The 15,873-nt window shown below is 39.7% G+C and overlaps 1 long non-coding RNA gene across 2 annotated transcripts; it reads left to right on the forward strand.

Moving 5' to 3' along the window:
- The first annotated feature begins 6,947 nt into the window (after window positions 1-6,947).
- Window positions 6,948-15,669, forward strand: LOC129253371 (uncharacterized). 2 transcript variants are annotated; one of them, XR_008583711.1, is made up of 3 exons: window positions 6,948-7,208; window positions 14,652-15,201; window positions 15,318-15,669. It is a non-coding gene; the product is annotated as an uncharacterized LOC129253371 (long non-coding RNA). The 2 variants fall into 2 exon arrangements; XR_008583712.1 differs by having other exon boundaries at window positions 6,948-7,182.
- Window positions 15,670-15,873: the final 204 nt, after the last annotated feature.

Here is a 15,873-nt window from a genome sequence, read left to right on the forward strand (position 1 = left end):
TAAGGCTTTACTTTAAGATCATTTTTCAGTATGCGGCGGATGCTACGGTGAGATATTTTCAGTTCTTACACCCTTTGATTGGCACATCGTCGAGGATTTCGCTCAAGTTGCTTCTTCACTTTTTGAACCATTTCACGTGACGTTGCAATCTTTTGATGAGAACCTCCATGAAGTTTCGCGATACTACCAGTATCATTGTAACGAGTAATGGGGCGATAAACAAAAACTTTATTTACTTTAAGGTTCTCGAGCTCACGAACAATCGCTGGTTGTGATTTTCCATCCAAATACAATCACACCATTACGTTTGAATTCCATTACAGATTTTCTTTTTTCGGACTGTTATTCAGTCTACTAACAGACAGCTGATGCCCGTGCATTAGCTGCGCGAGCGATCTGAAGTTGGTTACACTTCGAGTGCCGGACCCTGTAAAATCGTTTAAGCAAACATTGTTTTGCTCAGCCCAATTCAAGCGTATATTGAATACTGATATTGCCACCCCCTATGTAATTTTATTCGTATTTAGCATTACCTTCACCGATTGTTTCATAGTCTTCAGTATTGGTCATTTAAAGCTGAGGGTTCCAAACGAGGTTCAACAATCTACTGCTCGATTTCAAATTGGGAGACTTGCTGCAATGATTCTACTTCCCGCTGCAAAATTGCAATTAATCGAATATTGGATGCATCATCAGCTGTGTACATATCTGTAATCGTGACTCCGAAAGAGCAATGATATCGTCACAATCCCAGCTAGGCGCTTTTTCAAACAGTTTTTGAAATGACGACTGAATTGAAGTTGCAGTAAAAGCATCTCATGCACCAGCTAAAAACCATAATGCATTTTTCTGGTGGATATTTCGCTGGGACTCATCGGTAGTTTGGACTGCTTTGGAAAACTTTCTCAATGATAGAAGATTGCGACAATGGGGTAATGGACCGTAGATGTGGAGTCAGTATCTATACTGATGGTTCCAAGCTTAATGAACACATAGGCGGAGGCTTCCACTCTGAGGTAGTGAGTGCCAAAATTTTCTTCCGGCTACCGGATCATTAGAGCGTATTTCAAACTGAAATACTAGTTATCAAGGAAAGCCTTTTGGTTTTAAAGAGAAGTGTTCTCACCACAAAGAAATAAATATACATATACATATTCAGAAAGTCAATCGGCCCTGAAATCAATATTGACTCGAAGACTGTAAAAGAATGTATCAGGACTATCTTTACTCTACAATAAACCTGCTCTGGGCACCGGGGCACAGTGACATCGAAAGTAACTGCAAAGCCGATGAACTAGCGAGATTATGAACCTCATTACCGATCCATTCAGATAAAGCGAACATACATACGTATACCTCTAGCAACTTATAAGCAACTAATAGACAAACACACCATCAAATCTGCTAACGAGCTATGGACTCAGTCCGTGAACTGTGCAACAAGTAGGATGACGTGGCCAGAATAAAACATGGACCGCACAAACCGACTGTTGAAACGGGACAGGAAGGACGAGAGAAATCTTTTTGGTGTTGTAACAGGGCACTGTCTTATAGGCAGGCATGCCAGCAGACTGGGAGCACCCTATAATGATTACTGCAGAAGCTGTAAAGACATTGAATAAGAAGAAGAAGGTTCAATTTCTACACTCTTTTTCCGGCCCAGGAGGTATTCACGTACGAAATCGCTGAAGATCATCAACCCACTCCACAAGTAAGCGCAGAAGAGCTTCTAGCCTCATTAGACCGCATTAAAGACAATAAAGCCCTGACACTGGATAGAGTACCCAACATTGCCACCAAAACGACTGTAAAAACGACGCCAACCGTGTTTGCCACCTTGTTCCATAACTGCCTTCTGGAAGGCGTACTCCCCAACGAATGGAAAAATAGCGATTAGTGCTCTTATTAAAGTCGGGAAAGCTGCCAGAGCAACCATCATCGTATCAAAACTGGAACTAGTCTTGCTAAGTTAAGCTAAGGAGGGCACGTGAAGGGAGGGCACACCATAAGTTCCCAGTACCTAAGTAGAAGTACCTAGGAGTCATCATTGACCCAAGTATAACGTTCAAGGATCATTGTGAGGCAGTCAACAAAAAATCACAGCTAGTACACAGCGCGCTTTCAAGACTCATGCCAAATATAGGAGGATCTTGGGAAGAAAAACCAAAGCTGCCTTCAATTTTCACCACAACCGTGATAGCATACGCAGCGCTGATCTGGGCAATTGCAAAAAAATCGCGTATGAAGGGAATGAGAACCACACACAGAGTAAGCGCGCTTAGAGTGACGAGCGCGTATATCACTGTTTCAGTCGATGCCATAGCAGTCATATCAAGAAAAATCCATATATGTAGATCTCTCGATCAAAGAGCTTCAGAGGCTGTATAACCTAGCGCGAGAAATACCGAAAGGTATTTTTAAAGAGAGGCAGCGAACCATCAGAGAGTCACAGCAACGCTGGGACCTTTCAAAAAATGGTCGCTGGACGCACAAGCTGATACCAGACATAGCGAAATGGTACCGAGGGAAGCACGGAGATGTTGGCTTCTACGTGTCACAACTGCTGAGGTTGCTTTAAAGAGAACCTACACTGCTTTAATTTGGAAAATTACCCCTTTTTCCCGGTCTGCCCTGACCAGAGAGTGAAAGGCATGTGCTATTCCGCTGTACGCGTTTCGACACCGAAAGAGAAGATCTATACATGGTTCAGACAAGAGGAGGTTTTAGTTCGGCTTAAAGTCCACAATGACCAAGGGCTTTCGACACTTTCCTCCTTCACAAAAAATTGTATTATTGTATAACTGTATTGCATTGTATTAGATGCCTCTTTTGTAACCCAACCATTGCTTGATCCGCAAACCCATTTAACAACACGTTTTACATTCAGAAATCTTTAGAGTTTTCCTTTTACCTGGACCAGACACATTTCTTTATGAACTGTTAATTTTTTTAATACGAGTTACTGTTACTCCATACACCTGAAAGCTTTTAGCTAATGGACTAATGGAAATTTCCCCATTTAATTTGTTCAGAATATCAGATTTTTCGCTTATTGTAAGCAGTGCAAATTTTCTCTTCATCATTTCTATATTTCCCCACGCAAAATTTAATGCGGAACTGTCAGCCCGTCAGCAAATGCATTAGGCGGTACTTCCCTAAAGTCATACATCTGATTCAATTCAAAAACTGTCATTACCAGAATGACATTGACGGTACTGTCTAGAGCTTTATTCTCAAAAATACAAAGCAAGAGAAAATTCGATGCAAAATAGAAAGACAAAACAAAAAATGCAAGTATTGAGGGAAAAACACTCTAATGTCGCAAGTACTGAGTGCCTAATGAAAAAAAAAAATCTGTTGCAAGTATCGAGTTTCTACTGTATTTTCTGCTTCGCAATATCTGATCGAAGACGTAGATGATTCGTCATTTGCTTTTCATAATTATGCTGTACGGAAGCTAGCAACCACTGCATTTTAATCGCTCAAATTAGATGTGAATAATCAGGTCATGAATTCAGACATGAATGTTAAGTGAAAACGGAAGAGGTTAGTGAATACGAGATAGTAAAAATTTAAGAGCAGATGGGAGCAAATCGCTCTTTATTAATTTCATCTCGAAAATACAACATAGAAAAATGTCGCTAGCAAGAAAAAAAAAACATTACCTAACTAAGCAAAAGAAAAAAAAAACACATATGTCTTCCTTTGAAACATAGCATGCATTTTAACTACACCAAACAAATATATCAGTATGCAAAAGGGGTCATTATAGAGTTTTCTTTAAAAAAAAATTAACAAAAATTTAATTTTTCAATACCTTTTTGATTTATTCAAAAAAGCAAACATTCCCATTATTTATGGAAATGGATTTCACTTATGTGACTGCCTCGGCTGGTTATTCCAGTCTTCCAAGACCTTGGTAAAGGCTTCTGTTTTCATCTCACGAATGACTTGGTCGCTATTCACCTTATGGTCTTGAAGCGTTGATGTATTTCTTGTACCACATACGTCCTTCTCGGCACCCCACAAAAAAGGTCAGTAGTTTAGTTTTATTGGGTCATAATGCACCACTACTTCTGCTGTGGTCTATTGTGCTTGACCGCAAGCTTATAACAGACGGATTCTAATGGATTCGAAGGCTTTTTGTTCCATATTCCCAATGCATCTAGTCACACTACCCAGGTTTGAGAGTCTTCGCCTTGCGAGAGCTGCACCTTTGAAGCGGATGGGCTCTGGTGTTTCATTGCCCAGTTCGCAAAAAACTATAATGAATCCAGTGAATGCTCGTAAGGTTTCTCTGTCCAGATTTAATAGCCTGGTTTGCTCTCCTTTTTCGAGGAAGGATACAGTTTTTTGCCTGCCTTTGCCCTGGACTTGCCATTTCCATTCAGTTTCGTAGGAATTCCATGTTTTCCTAGTACTTGACAATGTCGTTTCAATTTCAAGCTTTCAATTTTGACGCATCACCTAATTTTGTTAGGCAGACCACGGTGAGTCGTTTCTTTATGTCCCAGAACTGAAAGAACGAATTAGAAAAAAGTCAAGCCTGGGAAAATTCAGGACAGTTTCAGTATTGACATTTACACATATAGACGTGCATCCACTACTTCGTGTCCAGGTATGACCTGAAGTTTCGGGATCCATAGCAGTCGAATGCGTTTATGTATATTAGTAGATCTAATGCACTTAAGGACTTATGAGAAAACCAACTTCGGAGGTTTCTTCTTAAATTGATTTCTGCGCATAGATCGATGACATACACTTCCGCTTGGAAAGTACTGACGGGCCTTTTGGGATTTTATATCCCAGGGCCAACGCTTTCGAGCCCTCTGTATACCAATGCAGGGTACACTCTTGAAGTTTCCTTGCAAAAACCTTTATTGTCCAAATAAATTTTTAACTTCGTTTCTAATTTTGGGAGCTTATTGATGATTGATTGTCATCTTTGGGGAATTGGGCAAGTAGAAGCTGCAGGCTCAACGATTTCATATTCTTTAATGAGAAACAGTATCAAGTCGGGTAACACTCCGTTGCAGATGTAGAGAAAGTTTACCATGTCTCTGCTCTCGCTCTTGTGCAACTTGAAGCCTTTGTCCCATAAAAAGGGATTTTACCCTCTTACAGATAATGCGAGTAGCACTTTACTCCCGCTCTGCTGAACCAGGCCTAGTCTACAAGGAGTCATTCAACCTGCCAGGATGTCCAAGAAGTGATGTAGGTGGGAGTTCGCCCCTCCTCTACCCACCCTTCTCAGTGCCTGCGTTCACTGGCTCAGATAATTTGAAAGGTTTGTGACTTCTGCAATGTGGTTGGCGACCGCTCTTCTTCCGGCTGGTGGATTTGTCTGATCAGTGACTACGTAGTCCAGTATCAGAATCTATGCTTTCCGGTGGTGCTCGGCTCTTTCCAGATCCTCCTAGTACTGCTCTAACGATGGCTAGCCCGACTGCTGTCAGCGGTTGTTTTTTCCCATGTTTATCTCGCTATTTTTTGTTAGATGTAGCTTCAATGGTTGCAAGCCCACTGGGTCACAAAACATTAAGGGCAGGTTTTCGTTAAACTGCCGGCTGGTAGAGGCCACCCATCATGTTCGCAGGCATATTTCGCGAAAAGTGATGCCTTGTCTGCCGAGAGCACTGTGAGGTGGTATTTACCGATTTTGCCTTCGGCAGACACAGTTGAATTAACCACCTGTCTGAAAATCATCTAATGGGGACAGTGACGCATAACACCTTGGATTAGGAGGTGAAACATTTCGGTCGCCGTTCTCAAGCAGCAACAGACGTCGGGGCGAAGGATCGTATAATGAGAAACACTTCCATCCGGTGATCGGATCCGTTTTGAGATTTGTCTAAGCCGCTGTACCGCGTTAATATATATAAATAAACATATATTGGCGCGTACATTTTTTGTTGGGGGTTTGGCCGCGCTCTTCCTGCAATTTGTGGTGTGTGCGTTATTGTGGCTCCACAAATGGAGGGATCTTTAGTTCTATGCCGCTTTCGAACGGCAAATGGCGGGAGCTTTTGCAGTCGGCTACGGCGTCCGAAACACTGACTCAGAATTTCGCTGAAAAACACTTAAAGTTTCAATAATGTTTTCACTTTTTCAGCTCATAGTAAGGATTTACGAGTGCATATGGATTTACATACAAAGTAGTTTTACCCCGAATAAATAACCTATCAACAGTAGGACTACTCAAATTTAAAAGCCAGTGAAGCAAATTTTTGCTTAAAATTGCGTTTGATTACAGGAAACTCAAAGCACTAATAACCTATACTAAAAATATAATTTTAAAATAAAAATTAAATTTGGAATTCTAAAACACTACGAATGCGTATAAAAATATCATTGCCCATATTCCCATTTCCGCTTCCTGCAGCATGACTTGAGTTACTATTTCTGGATATAAATATTTTTCTCAGCAATTGTGACTATTTTTTACTTCCGCTGGCGCTGGCATACAATGCATTATGTGCTCACTCGTTTGCTCTCGCGCTCTCTTACTCGTATATACGTACATACGTATGTGTGTGTATGTATCTCTCTCAAAGCACACAATCAAAAGGGCAATGATTTTCCTTCGCCCGGAAGGAGCAAGAAATCCGAATTCTGCGGCAAATTTTTGTTTTGCATGCGCGGCGATTTCAAACCATATGACTGCGACAATCAGCAGTGACAACAAAAACAACGCTAAAACAACATATGAAAGCAACAGCAATAACATTGCCATTGGAAGGAAAAGCAACAATTTGCTTTGAGCTATTCATTTCTGTCAACTTAACCACTCCTTTTGGTCTTGGCACTGTTTTGGTGCAGGGAAGGGTGGACGTTAGCTTTCAGTTCATTTTCTTAAATCGTCATATCGCCGAATCACCCTTCCAGCCATGGTCACGAAAGTCGAAATTGCTAAAAGTCAACTTGGCAAAGGGACCAGTCGTGTTCGTACCGTCGTCGAGTCGTGTTCTAAATTGTGCATTAGCGGACGCGTCGTTGCGAAGCGAAAATCCAACAACAAAAAGCAGAGAAGCAAGAAAGAAAAAAATTGAGACTAAGCAGAAAATTTTAATTGAAATGCCTATACGCAGAAAAATCTTAATGAAATGTCATTAATAATTTGAAAAATATTCGATACGTGAAATAAATTGAAGATTTATCAAACGCGTGCGAAGATTAAAATTTGTGAGAAAGTTTGAGGAAAAATTACGGTGTGTGAGTGTGTGTGACCTATGCACAAGGCGTGTGAAAGTGTGTTAAATTTGATTGCCTACATTTGGGTGCCAGCCAGGCAAGCAGCCAACAATTAAGCCATTCAAACAACTAAGCTCAAAATAATCAAATAGCCTGTGAATTAGTCAGCTAGTTGGTAGATCGATCAGTCAGTCCATCATTCGACATATCGATTTTGCCACAAAGCCAAGCAAATATGCATTTTCACATTCATGCCACATTATATTAACAATTTTTTTTTTATTTATTAGCACAGAGTCGAAAAAATTAGATTTTGAAGACGATAAAAATCGATTTGTGCACGAAGACTGCAGCCGCTGTTAGGCCGGAAGGCGCACAGAAACGTGCACACAAGCGGACAGGCAGGCAGGCTGGCAGGCAGACAGACGGCTGGGCAATTGATGGCACCGTTTTTGTGTACCACAAGGAAAATTTTGAAGCAGCGGCGAGCGAACGTGTGAGATCACCATCGCCATCGCTATCGCCACTACCAATACCAATACCAATACACAAAGTTTGTATAAGTGTTTACGTGGTATATGCATGCCAACACAGTCGTACTTTGCCGTCACTACAAGTTGTACATATGTACATATGTAGTACTTGGTAGTTGAATGCTTTCTTCTGCACCGTCACCGCTGTTTCCCTCCGCGTTGTGTGCGCTAGCAAGTTGTGAAAAGAGAACAGCGTCGCAGTAGGGACGTAAAGGTTTTCCAGCTTTCGTTTTATGCTTGTTTTCCTATGCATTGTATTAGTGTTGCGCATACATGCAGACGCATGGTATATATGTATGTATATACGCTCGTGTACAAATACAAGGTTCAAAAATATACGGCGGTTGCCCTAACCAAGTAAGTTTTTGATTGACTTACGGGCATTTAGCATCAAAAAAGTACTTCGAAATAATGGGCACCTCACGGCAAACCTTAGGGCGTATTTTTGTAATGAAAAAGTCGCTCATAAAAACTATCAGCCATGCGGAGAGAGCATAAAACTGTAGTATCTTTTTAGTGGGAGAGTAAAATGTTAGTGCGGCTTTTTTGGGTGAATTTTGACGAACAGTCTACAGCCGGTTAAGAGAGATCGCTGATATGTAGAAGACCATTAGTTCACAGTTCCCATGCTAGCTCTACTGGTAGCGAATTCAGTTGCGCAATCTGAGCGGATACTTAATTCTCGAAGCTCGGTGAATAGGAGTCGTTGGAGTCTGTCGAAACTATTTAGTTTTGACCTCAACTGGTACCAAATTAAGCTTTGAGGTCTGACTGGACCCTCAAGAGGAGGAATAAGAGTCCTTGGAGTTAGTTCCCATCTGTCTTTGAAATGATATTTGTGGAGTTTCGTGGCAGTTATCGTTTAGCCTGTTTAGTTTTAATCTCAACTGGTATTATATTCAGCTGTGCGGCCTGTATGTAGAAACCTGATTTTGGAAATGCCTATTTTTGTAGGGTTTCGTGGTAAGTAAAGTTGACCTGTTTAGCTTGGACCCCAACTGCTAGGAAATTAAGCTAAGAGGTCTGACTGGATCCTCAATAGGAGGAATAGAAGCCCTTGGAGTCCGTTCCTATCTATCTTTGAAATGATCCTTGTGGAGTTTCGTGGCAGTTTTAGTTTGGCCTGTTTAGTTTTGTCCTCTGCTGGTAGCAGATTTTGCTGCGAATTCTCAGCGGACACTTAATTCCCGCATCACGGGGAGCATAAGCGCTTGGAGTTCACGCCGACTAGTTTTTGGAAATGCTCTTATGTGAAATGTCGCGGTAGAGTTTGGACTTGGGCGGGTATTACTACCGCGCGCCATACCCAAAGCACTCAGAACGTTAAGTTGAGCGTTGAACTGCATCAAGTTGATCCTTTCTATATTTTTAATTGGCACCGATACTGATTGCACTTTTTACCGATGCATAAATTTTATTCAAGATTGCCCCCCACTGCTAATACTGTTATAGAATTATAGTTAAGCGTTTTTTTAATATTTTGTTGCATACATTTCGGCGAAGAAGCAGGTTTGATGTAAGAGATTTGTTGTATACATATTCTTATGAAAATAAAAAATTAATAATATAAAAAGTAGTATTTAAATAAAACAAAATTAAAAATAGATTCTGATTTTCAGTCTTTACTATTTAGTAGAAAATTTATTCCTATACCAAATACTTACACATGCACACTCGATTGGCCCTTATTTTGAAAACTGTTCCGATTCTCGCTTTCACCTCCTATAAAAATGCGAATAGCCTAAAAACTTAAATATACAAAGTTATAGGTCTGCCAAAAGAAATTTTTGAGTGGCTTTTAGCGATTTAAATCCTGAAAAATTTATAATTTTTAACTTTTTTTTAATTTTATCCTTCCATATTTCTTTAATTATGGGCAAAACTGCTTTGGTCTTATCATTTATAAATTATGCGTATTTTTGTGATAAATTTGGCAAGCAAAAAATTAAAATTAATGTATTATTTTAATGCTGACACATAGTTTCTAATACAAGGTGGCACAAAATCAATCATCCAGTCATCAATTTTTGAATAACTTGTATCCTTAATAATAAAAAAAAATTTAGTGATGGAAATCTTTATTTTGTCCTTTACGCACTCCATTTCTTGTCTGTTTCTATACTGCAGCTGTCTAGTCACAAGTGTCAACTACGATTGACGTACGACGCCATTTGTAAAAGTTATAAATCTTCCGATGGGGTGATTAATTTTGTGCTACCTTGTGCATACACATCGGTCATTCACTTCAATAGTCAAATCAAAAAAAAAAACAGAAAAAAGGTTGAGAAAAATGGCTTAAAAGTTTTCTATTTCTATGCCTTCTTAAGTGAGAGTAAAAACATGGTTTCATCTAATGCGATACTGTTAAGAGATATCTTAACAAACTTTGTTTTTGGATTAAGGAACCAAATGCAGGGATGCCTGCAGACTCACGGAGAGCAGGCAGACGAAATGGGTATCCCTTACAATATGAACTGCCATAGTTGTAAACAACGGGTGAAAAGACAAACCAGCTTCCACCTATTCTGTAAATGCCCTACCCTATGCAAGGCATGAGGATGATAACGCACTGCTATTAAAATTTATCAGTAAAACGAATTATTCATTAATATTTACTGTATTTTGTTCAAAGTGATTTCCTTGCTAACCAACCGTACCCTCCAACACTTCTTCCAATCTTCTAAACATTTTTCTTAGGGCGATTTGGAATGACATTCAGTCTCAGGCGTCGCAAAACGTTTTCCGTGGATTGGTAATTTGAGTAGTGTAAATGGAAAGGGTCACATGAGAGCAGACTAAGCGACTGAGCAGCTAATTTCGTTTCGCTTGAAATGTGTGAAGGTGAAGATTTCTGAATCTTCTGAATGACATTTTGCTGAAAACTGATACGGTGTTGTTCATGTACAAGAAATCAAAGAAACCATTTTCTATTTGGCTTCATTGCCGTCTACACAACGACTGCTTGTATTCAACTCACCTCGTTTTACACATATTTTATTTTCATTTCATTCGCCCTTGTCTCAGTCAAAACTTTTATGATGTAACAGACAAAGCTACTCTTACAACTCGGATGGCCAATCCTTGGAATGCATTATCTTTGAATATCGGCTGCTAATAGTCAACCTATAAGCATAAACTCTCTAACGGTTCCAATACTTTCATCAGTCCCAAAAGTAGATGGTCGATCGAGGCGAATCAGGAGTCACCATATGACCAATTTTAAATTCTTTGTATCACTTGAACGCTTTTGTTTTCGCGACTCTACATAGTTCCGGTAGGCCAAAATTTGGTTCAAAAGTGGCATATATTTGATGGACAGTTGTAGCAATCTAGAAAAGAAAATTCTATGCCCTTTTTGGGTAGAATACATAGCTATGGACATCAGCATATCAGTGAACGAGACTATTCCCAGGGCCATACTGACCACAAGCACTACCCTGGAAAACCGTGAGAAATGCCACTCCGTTATATATATTAAATATAATTGGCGCGTACACCTTTTTTGGGTGTTTGGCCGAGCTCCTCCTCCAATTTGTGCCGTGCGTCCTGATATTGTTCCACAAATAGTCACGAACCACCCCATTCGGCTACGGCGGCCGCCGTCCTTATCCATTACATATATTGTACCAATACAGTTTATTTCATAATTTTTTAGTCGAGTCATAAATATTCGATATACTCTTTCAGAGACTCAGTAAACAACTCGTTTGCATACAAGAGCTTCAAAACATAGTAAAGTGAACACCTTAACCAAAACTTTGTTTCGTAGATTTTAAATGCTTTCCGGCTATGATCTATGACTTTGATAAGACGGTGAAAGTCTTAGATTTCATCAGTTCAGTTGTCTGTAATGTATGAAGAAAAATAAATAAATTCACTACCTCGTTATTAAGGTTGTATTCACGGATGTTTCAAGCTTCATCTTCTTTTTGATCGGCGCCATAACCTCCTTAACTTTAAGCAATTTTCGGCTGAGTTTTAAAAATCCCCGTCTTTTATTTCTTTTCCGTGCTAGTCGGCGTCAGTTGGACACACCGAGTGAAGCCAAGTTTTTCACCATTTGATCTTTCCAAATTCCTTCTTCTGCTACCCCCAGCTGATTCCACATTTCTTCTTGGAATCTTTCTCTCAAACACTTCAGGGGCCGCCGTTATCGTCCGGACCTCTGCGCTATACAATAGCACATGCATGATGAGCGACTTATTAAGTATATATTTTATTTTTTTATTTAAACTAAAAAATATAATTATATCATTAAGTTAATCAATTATATATTCACCGTTGCTGTTGACAATCTCTTCCCATCTCTCGATCAATTTGTTGATGTCGTTCCGCCAAAATCGCCTGGTTTGCCAGTTTGTAAGGGCCTTTTTGTTAACGCAGGTAACGCCTTTCATATGGTTGGACAGCGAAAAAGATGGTAATTGATCGGTGTAAGGTCCGGAGAATACGGCGGATGTTGTAGGATCTCCTATTCGATCTCTTAGAGTGCGGCTTTGACGACTTGTGCAACATGGGGCCTGGCGGTGTCGTGAAGGCGTATGGTTTGACCATGTCGACCAGGTCTTTTCAGTCGAATATCCTCATTCTCGCGGTGTAGCTGAGCAATATAGAGCTCCTTGTTGGCCGTGGCATTCATTTCGAGCAATTCCCAGTGCAGCATGCCTTCCCGATCCCACCAAACACATAACGCGATCTGTTTTGAATAAAGACCCGGCTTGTCTCTCGGCTTTGGCGTATCTCCTGGAGTCACCCACTTCTTTCTTTGCTTCATATTGATGTATAGGCACAATTTCTCATCTCCCATGACAATTCGGTTCAAAAGCGTTGTTTATGACCGCGTGTTGCTCGATAGGGGGAATGCTGAGAAGAACTTTGAAGGCGACTTTCTTTGTTTTTTTTCATTGAGCATGTGAGGTACCCGAGCTCCCAATTTTTCGGTAAATCCCATTGAATGAAGGTGATTGAAAATCGTTTTATGATCGCAGCTCTTTTTTCGGCCAATTCACGACTAGTTTGGCGACCGTTCTCCCTTGAAGATGATTTGAGACGTTCTTCATCGAATTCAGAAGGCCTTCTACTGCGAGACGTGTCATCGACGTCGAAGTCGCCAAATTTAGAACTTTGCAAATCATTTCCGTGCTGTCAACTCGCCTATGACACCTTCTCCATACACGTCGCAAATATCCCTTCGGCAGCTTTTTGACCTCGATGTAAACCAAAGAAGAGCAGGTGTCAAAAATATTAATCTTTGCCTCGTGGTTATTCCATTTCTAAACCTCAAAACTAGTAAAAATTAAATAACTCAAAAATACAATTAACGTAATTTTGTAGAGCAGAGAGAGTTTTATCGAATGAATATCTACCTTTTGGCAAACAGCGAATAAATCGTTGTAAAATAAAAGAAAATATAAAAACGCTATGACTTATTCCCCAATAATACGAGTATTACGAGCATATTGTACTCGTATGTTATAGCTCCGAGTAAGTAGAATAGGTCAGGATAAGGCAGGTTCCTAGTTATGGTATTGAGAGGTGCCCTACTTACAATATATCGCTCCAGCTAGGACTTTTAGAATAAATGAGGTGGCGAGATGTTTTCTTCCATACTAAATTGATTTTAGATCTCTTTATTTCGACTAGCGCATACTACTGGAAACGTCTATCAAAAAACGGCGAAATCAAAGTTAAACTCGTGTAGAAAAATTGTTATAAGAGCATCATCTTTGCTTTTATCGCTTTGCGGAGTTTGGACACACGAAATTATATATGTTCTTCTTCATTGGCGCGGTAACCGCTTGTGCGATTTTGGTCGGGTTTAACAAAGCGCGCGGGTTGTTTTTTTCTCATGCTAACCGGCGTCAGTTGGAAACATCTAGTGAAGCCAAGTCCTTCTCCATCTAATCTTTACAACGCAAAGGAGGCCTTCCTCTTCCTCTGCTACCACCAGCTGGTGCCACATCGAATACTTTCAGAACCGGAGCATTTGTATCCATTCGGACGACATGACCCAGCCAACGTAGCCGCTGGATCTTTTCTTCGCTGCGCTATGTCTATGTCATCGTAAAGCTCATACAGGTAACCATTCCATCGCCTGCGATATTCGTCATCGCCAACGTGCAAAGGTCCAAAATCTGCCGTAGAATCTTTCTCTGAAACACTCCAAGTGACGTCTCATTGGATATTGTCATAAATCGGCGAAATTATATACAAATAGAAATTTTTTTGAAAAACTTTTCCTTCGTACTCAATTTTTTTTTCGTACAAAAAAAAAATACTATAATCGCTTAAGCCATTTTTGATATATTGCAGTTTGAAAATTAAATTTCTGATTTTTCAACATATTTTGACTTATAGATACGCCTCTTCTATAAGCTTTTGCATTATATTTTTGAAAAAAGCCTTCCTGGAGAGATTAACTACAAGACACAAAAAATGCGGGGCAAATCGGAGCATTCTGTGCGCAGTTATTAGCGAACATGTGCCCCTATTTTGCGACTTTTTTTCCAAGATGTAGAGAACTGAAGGTGTGGTTCAAGATTCCTATACAACTAAATTTTCTTCATAACTAAATTAAACATTCTTGCTTCTTTCACTTGTCCATACTACATATATTTCACTTGCGTAAAAATAGTAGCGAGCTAACCGCTCCCTCGCATATGCTACACTTTTTTTCAGGCACCTTCGCTCTGAAGCTGATGCCAAAAACACACTTTGATGGCATTAAAAATTCAACTGCACTGCTGGAACACCCAAAGGCAATCAAATTTATTGCGCTCATCAGCGACGAAATATGTGTACACACATACGTATATAATTGTATGTAGCTCGTATATTTCATGTATGTATGTTTGTATGCATGTGTGAGGAATGGAGAAAATAATAGTTTGTAAGCGCTGGCAATAAATAATTAAATTGCTTTTACAGTTTTACCTTCACTTTCGTTTTCACCTCCCCAAAAGAAACTCGATTCTAACCACACTCTTACATACACACAGTAACACACACATAGTCAAATACATATATACATACAGTCAAGTAGACATTTGTATACACTAACCAATACATACATATGTACACAGTGTTAAACATATTTATCGAAGGCAAAATACAACACCCACACATTAACGCTGTACGAGTTGTTGTTGCTCCACCTCGAGTGCCCATATTTTGATTCCCGGAAATTTTGTTGCTGTTGGTTGTTAAACTACCGAGTACCATATTCGTGTTTCTATAACTGCCACACAATTCGATTTGGTGAGAAGAGACTAAACAAAAAAAAAATCAAAAAATTAAAAGAATTACGCACATTTTTCTTTGGTTTTGTGTAACCAACCACATACCTACCTACATACGTCATTTGCGCTCTTCTAACGCCCAATAGGCCAACTACGCAAATCCAAGAAACACTTTGAAGTCCATGCGCAACTCAAGGAAGACATTCACAAGTCGCTGAAAAAATAGAAAATTTGAAAAAGTAAGGAAATAATAATAACAATAATAAATAAACGCGCCTGTTTACATACGCATACATACATATACAAACATTCATACATACATGCAAATGGTCTAATCGCCGTCTTTTGTATGTAGTTTGTGCGAATTTGAAGACGCATTAAAGCATTCGGCGCCATATTTGACGCATCCACAACCGGCGGCGCCATCGTACCCACACATCCCAAAGAGAGACTATCCTCTCCCGCAATAGCCGTAAATCTACATCAATAGATACATACATACGTATATTCACAGCAACAACGACGTCACAACGTACGCAGTGTCTATTGCAAGCATTTGTTGTTTGTGTTACGTGTCGCCATCGTTTCGATTAACAGAACTAAATCAGTGTCTGGTTATTTGGTTTTAATAAGTTTTTGTGTTGAAAAGTAAAAACCTTCCTTATGATCGGATCATTTTGGAATTTGTGTAGAGCGTGCCCATCAATGCCGGTCGACAAGGTGAGTGGAACAGTACGTAAATATCGTTTCTCAATCATTTTATATGTATCTAAATATAATATCTTTATGCCTATGTACGTATGTATCGATATATGTAAGTGTGTAAATATGTTAATATATATTAACCCTCCCAAATATGTCCGGGAAAGTCTCTTTTGATTTAAATCTGTAATTAATATAATGGGTGACCA

Source organism: Anastrepha obliqua, chromosome 1, assembly GCF_027943255.1.
Source record: "Anastrepha obliqua isolate idAnaObli1 chromosome 1, idAnaObli1_1.0, whole genome shotgun sequence".
In the NCBI taxonomy this organism is placed as follows: Eukaryota; Metazoa; Arthropoda; class Insecta; order Diptera; family Tephritidae; genus Anastrepha; species Anastrepha obliqua.